We start from the raw sequence: 6,769 nt of genomic DNA on the forward strand, positions 1-6,769 counted from the left end.
TGTTGGCTGCTCAAGAGTGGGCAGCAACAAAAAACCTATTTGTATATGCTCCACAAGGGAAAACAAGGAACATAGTTTACAATGAGGTGTTATAATCACAACAGCAAGAAAGTATGTACATGATCACCTTCTTTTACGAAACTTCATTGACTTTCATATATTTATATTGATATACATATATATACGTGTGTTTGGGTGCGTGTGTGTATATATATCTCTATATATAAAGATGATGCGTAGTCTAGACGGCGTTTTTAGATTTCATTATTCTCTTTAACCCGGGCAACGCCTGGTATTTCTGCTAGTTTTCTATATTTGGGCTGCCATTATTATGCAATGTATATTTCCATTTCTAAGGTGGCATGATGTGGTCTGGGGGTGATTTTGCTGCTGTTTCTAGTAAGTTGAGTGATCACATAAAGGTTTCTCTCATTTGTCATTCTTTGAAGTCATCATCCTCAGTCACTTCAATGTCCACCACGCCTGTTCTTGGCTCTGGCATTCAGCATTGACTGTCCATGCACGGACTACAAACCAATTTGTTTCCCATTCTCAACTAAATGCACCATCTCATCTCCTCAACTAACTTATATCATTGACCAATACTCTGTCTTCTTTAAATATTCTTCACCACATTCCCACCACTAAGAGAGCTTCTTTACAATCACTCAATCTGCTAAAAATAGCAACAAAACTTCTGTTAAAATCATACATTACCATCTCAAATAAAGGGCACACAAGATGATGTAGTCACTGAGGTAAAAAAAAGAATGAAATAAATGGTCATGGCCGGAATGCTATGATCTTGATTCTAATCATCTCGGGTTGATGTGGAGCTAAATAACAACAAAAACTTCTACCAAGCTTTATGGCACCTTAATGCAGATAACTGGTCAATACATCTGTTGACAACTCTTGGCAGTAGATATATTTCATCTCTGAACCATTCAGGACAATTAAGTGAACAATATGATCATCTTATGTATGCCACTTAACATTTTCCTACAAGAAAAACTCACAACCATAACATTCTCCAGAGGTTTACCTAGAGATAACCACAAGTGTATCTCTATCATTTTTTTACCTATGGAACTCTTTGATTCCTATTTCATTTGGGTAGACTCTCCTCACCATTCGATGTTAAAAAAAAATCTATTATATTTTAAAATTAAATATTATTAGGAATTGTATAAAAAAATCATTTAAATATTTTGTCAATGACCTGTAGGAACACTGTATTTTGTTATACAACTATAATATACTACAAAGTATATTAAACGCTTTTACAAGTCAATACTGTGTTCCATCAGGAATCTCAGATATGGAACACCATAACAAAATCAGCACTGACAATAATTTCAATTGAAAATCTGTAGAGATAACCCTAACAAGTAAATATTTTGTGTATTGTAGGACTATAACCAATTTGTTGCAGATAAATTTTGACAACAGAATCTTATATGGACCCCCAAAGGCAATATGGACTCCAGTTGAAAACCTCTAGTGTAGTGTATTATGGTATGTTATGATATATTATAGCATAGTATAGTGTAATGTAGTGTAGCTTAGTGTATTATAGAATAGGACAGTATATTATAGTGTTGTATAATGTATTATTGTCTAGTGTAGATTGTTATAGTGTGAGACAGTGTTTTATAGTTTAGGGTATTACAATGTAGTATAGTTTATGAGAGAACATTAAGGTTATGTGTGTGTAATAGTGTGGGGTAGTGTATTTTAGTGAAAGAGCAATGTATTGAGGTGTGGTGTATGAAATAAGATGTAGAGTAGATTAAGGTACTGCTGTTGTTACTGATGTGAACGTTTATCTTTTTCAGCTTGTAACAATCCAGCCAAGCAGAACAAAAGCCTGATAGTTTATGAGGTGACATAATGTGAATTAGGTCACCATAGCTTGTTCCCAAACAACACACACACACACACACACACACACACACACACACACAAATATTCTAATATGCACAAACACAAACTCATGTATACATTCACATGTACATGAATAATTGTATATATATGTGTGTGTGTTCAGGGCACATTAGCTATTTGAGAACAAAACTATAAAAAAACATAAATAGCCCAGACTAACTAAATAAGCCTCTCCTTTTTTTAGCCATTACATGGAAGCTTTGAATCTAATGCAGACAAAGGAAAAGCATGTTAGTCTCATCACCTTAGCTGCCATCCACTGCGAACCTGAGAGTGCAGCCTTCATAAATGTTGCTAAGACATTTCAAGTTTTAGATCAGAAAACAACTCTTTGCCTCTGATAGGAATGTGTCCTCCATGGCCAAAAGAAAAATCGTTCTTGGTAGTCAGACATTGTCAGAAATGTAGAGTTTGTCCAAGAAATCCAGAGTCTTGTTAATGAGAATCTTAGCAATTCATCTCAATGAGTTAAAGTCCATGATTAAACATGTAGTGCACAAAGATATTACATACAAATCGTGTGTTATGAGAAGAGGATTGTTCATGTCTGATAAGATTCAGGAGAACCATGTGATCCGGTTGAAGTGTTTGCTGAACAAACTGAAGGAGCTGGACATGCTCTGACTCTTCTCAGATGAGAAGAACTTTGTCCAAGATCAAAAAGTAAACAGGCGCAGGTGTAGCTGTGTGGTAAGAAGTTGATTTTCAACCACATGGTTCTGGGTTCAGTCCCCCCACTATGTGGCACCTTGGGCAAGTGTCGTCTAGTATAGCCTTGGGATAACCAAAGCCTTGTGAGTGGATTTGATAGGTGGAAACTGAAAGAGGCCTTTCAGGCTTTGGTTGGCCTGAGGTTATAGTAGAAGACATTTGCTCAAGACGCCATGCAGTGGGACTGAACCCAGGACTGTGTGGTTGGGAAGCAAGCTTCTTACCACACAGCCACTCCTGCACCTATATATATATATATATATACACACACACACTCACACACATACACATATATAAATGTAGAACAATGAAATGAGTGCTCAACACTACATTGGTAGATATATAATTTCTTCATTTCTGAATTAAGTCTACCATTGGTTTCATGTTAAGAAAAGTTGGAAATTATCCTAGTAACTTAACACTTTGATGAAGACAAACGTTTAGGGCCATTAGGCCAAGACGAATTGTAATGAGTAATGCTTGGGAGAAATATTGAAAGGGCTTATCCCTTGGTTCCGCTCTCATAATTGTTTCGCTAATCCAGTAACAACAATACAAAGTATGAAGCCCTTAAAATGGTTTTTGTGCATTTATTGAGAATACCAAACTGCCTTACACAGGATCTTGTTTTTAAGAATTCCCAATAAGTTATGAATACCCAAATTGTGAAGTCAGTTATGTAATAACGCAAAATTAATTACCCGATAGTAAGAATTCAAATAAAGTAGCCCTGAAAAGAGCTTTAATACATTCTCAGAGTATATAGACCTTAGGAGAAAATACTAATGAGGTATGTATACTAAAATCGTGAAGCATATCATGTAATAACAGGCTAATCAGATAATAATAAAAATGAGATAACAATTCAAAGTAAATAACTCTGAAAAAAGCTTTTGCAAGTTCGCAGAGAATATTACCCTCAGTGGCACTAGTGTTGTATATTTGTGAATAAGTCACTAACTAAAATAAGTGGATCTATTGTTTAGGAAAATGCTATTTACTTGTTTAAGCATTGTATTGGATAAATTGTGAAAATAACTCAAATAGTTCAAATACTAAGAAACCAGCATACTCAATTTGATTTATATGAAATAATTTACGAACATGAATGGGTTATTTCCCTAGGTTATATATAAGGTTTCCTTCCAGGAGTGAATGGGTTATTTCCCTTGGATGCTTAAACATAATATATTAGTTATATGTAGTAGATATAAGAATCCCTTCCAGGAGACCTATTATCGATTTTTTAAACAATCTAAGTATGTCACTAATTTTCCAGACATGAGTTCTACTCATGTGTCAATTTCTTGCATTTCTATAATATCAGTTGCTTTTATTTATTCCCTAACTTGATGGACATATAACAACAAACCAGCTGACATTAAAAATCTCTAGTGAGACTTCTTTATCAATGTACCTGAAGAGACCCAGACTGATGGGTCGAAACATATGTTGTAGCTAATAAAAGTCTAATACGAAATCCATTTCCTACTATTAATTAATACTATTACCCTAACTGCCACTGTGGAGTTCTTGAAATAGATCCAATAGAAGTGTACCACAACTGCGGATGACAATAGTTAGCCTAAACTGTGCTGGTGCTCTTCTCAACATTTAAACACACTAATCGAATTATATTTTTTTGTCCAAATTATTTATTATATATATATATATAAAATGCAATAACATGTATATGCCCATGTGTGTGTATCTGTGTATGTTGCATTTATATGTAAAAGTAAGAAAATAAATACACATGAGTGACAAATAGTCAGTAAGTTAGAGTGTTGTTAGATAAAGGGGTAGACAGCAAAGGGGGAGAAGTGTATCAGTTAAGTGAAGCGATCATTTAGTGTTCCTTTTATATTGGCACTGGTGAGTCTCGCTGAAAGGATTACATAATGGAAATAATGGTAGATGGGGGGGGAGGGCATATGATGGGGTGAGGCAAATGTAATGTGTGTGTGTGTGTGTGTAGGAGGAGGAGGAATGGTAAGAGTGGAGGAGGGGTATATGTAAATGAATGAAGAAAACTTAATAAAGTAGAACTCTAACAAATATACACTAAAACATGAACAACATTGAGTGATTGATGGTGATTCATCCATGATCTAGTAGTAGTAGTAGTAGTAGTAGTAGTAGTAGTAGTAGTAGTAGTAGTAGTGTTGTTCATCCCAGCACATCATGGAGCAGATTGTGTTATTTTTTGTGTCTTGATGTGTTTGGGTGTTTGTCTGGATGGACTGGGAGGGTGAGGATAGAATATTTAAGACATTATAAGTAGATATGTCTGGGAGATGAGTGAATGTGTCTGGGGTGGAGGTGGGAGTGTGATGCTTTGTTTAGATTGAGAGGGTGGGATAGAGATTTAAATGTGTCTGTGGGTGTTGACGTGTCTGGAGTGTGTAAACATATCTGGGTGGTGGTGGTGGTGTGTATGTGTCTGAGTGTGGGGGGTTGTGATGTGTTTGGAGAGGATGTAGATTGGACTGAGGGATGTAGATGTGTCTTAGAGGATGTCTTTGGGGGAAGATATAGACGTGTCTGGAGAAGATGTAGATGTGTTTGGTGAGGATGTAGATGTGTCTGAGAGATTTAGATGTTTCTGGGGAAGATATAGACATCTCTGGAGAGGATGTAGATGTGTTTGGTGAGAATGGTAGATGTAACTGGGGAATATAGATGCGTCTGGAAAATTTAGATGTCTGGGGGAGATGTAGATGTCTGAGGGAGGGATACAAATGCATATGGGTGATTTTTTTGGACTGAGAATGAGGGACAATGTTTGTAGGATGCAATTTAAGAGTGTCCTGGGGGCACTGTTTTTCTATATATCACTTGCGATGATGGCAGTGGGGAGATGAGTCACTGCTATCTCTAGCAGTCGAGCATTCATCATTTACAAGACCAAGGAAGGTCAAAATCCTATGATGTAGTAGCTTTTGGTGCTTGAGATGGTGGTGATCTATCTCTCCACTAGTGATATTGCACCAAAAGTCAATATGAGAGTTTCTCCCATGCTGTCTACCACAGTATAGTTTGTTCTAAGAGAACATTCATGTTTAAGTGGGGATAAATACAACCTCTCAGTTTAAATACTGCCTCTGTCACATCTAATCTAATACATAGATGTTATGAATGTGTCCAGATGATTATTTGGATTGAGAGAGAGTTCGTTCGTAGTTTTTGGGAGAGCTATGTTGTAGCATAAATCTGGAAGTCTTGTAGATACATCAGGGTGATTGTTTGAACTGTGAGGGATTGACAATGTTTTCTTTTAGGATGATGTTGTAGACGTGTTCTGTAATACTATGAATGTCTGAGTATTTTGTCTTGACTGAGGTGGATAATTTTCAAGTAATGTTGTAATGTTCTTGGATGTTGTAGATGTGTCTGGTTGATTAAAGTTGTGATTATATATGTGGCAGGGACAGCACTGCGTTGATGCTTGTTGTAGCTACAAAGTGTGCCTCTTGCATGAATGAATGCTGCAGCTCTTGCGATTGAAGTCTGGTGTAGTTTCAATAGACAAAACAAAACCCGCATGTAAAACAGTTACCTTCTGTTATACCCTATTCCCTTCAACTAATCTTACCTTCTTGCAGAGGAAGCCTTTATTTTCCGACTAACTGCTGTTAAATCACTACCACATCACCTGCAACACTCACCTCACCACCATCCCACCACCAACACCAACCAACATCACAAAAGGAGTCTCTCCTGCAAGTGATAGCAACCAAATCTCCCTCAAAAGATACCTTACAGTAATTTTAAAGAAAAAATACATTGGACAATGTAATTGTAAACATGTAAATTAGGTGAGATGGTCATGGCTGAACTGCCTATCAGGAACTAAGTAGCAATAACAACCACTCACCATCATCTTTAATAAAACCACCACCACTGCCACCACCACACACAGCACTACTTCACTTCTCCACTATTGCTTTTTTCCTGCTAACAAACATAAGCCACCCCTATGTTGAGGTAACTGTCCCCTCTAGCTTTTTGTCCTACACCAGCCGACATCCAACCTTTCACTTTCTCTCTGCCTTTTCCTCTCTCTTCCATCTTTAACACACACACACACACACACACACACACACACACA

General features: G+C 36.8%; 1 long non-coding RNA gene across 1 annotated transcript in view; it reads left to right on the forward strand.

Moving 5' to 3' along the window:
- The first annotated feature begins 8 nt into the window (after nucleotides 1–8).
- The window catches only part of LOC128250335 (uncharacterized), a 44,084-nt gene continuing 37,323 nt past the window's right edge, over nucleotides 9–6,769 (forward strand). The window contains exon 1 of the long non-coding RNA XR_008266362.1: nucleotides 9–111. This is a non-coding gene — a long non-coding RNA (uncharacterized LOC128250335). The remainder of the gene's footprint in view (nucleotides 112–6,769) is intronic.

Source organism: Octopus bimaculoides, chromosome 20 (genome assembly GCF_001194135.2).
Source record: "Octopus bimaculoides isolate UCB-OBI-ISO-001 chromosome 20, ASM119413v2, whole genome shotgun sequence".
Taxonomy (NCBI): domain Eukaryota; kingdom Metazoa; phylum Mollusca; class Cephalopoda; order Octopoda; family Octopodidae; genus Octopus; species Octopus bimaculoides.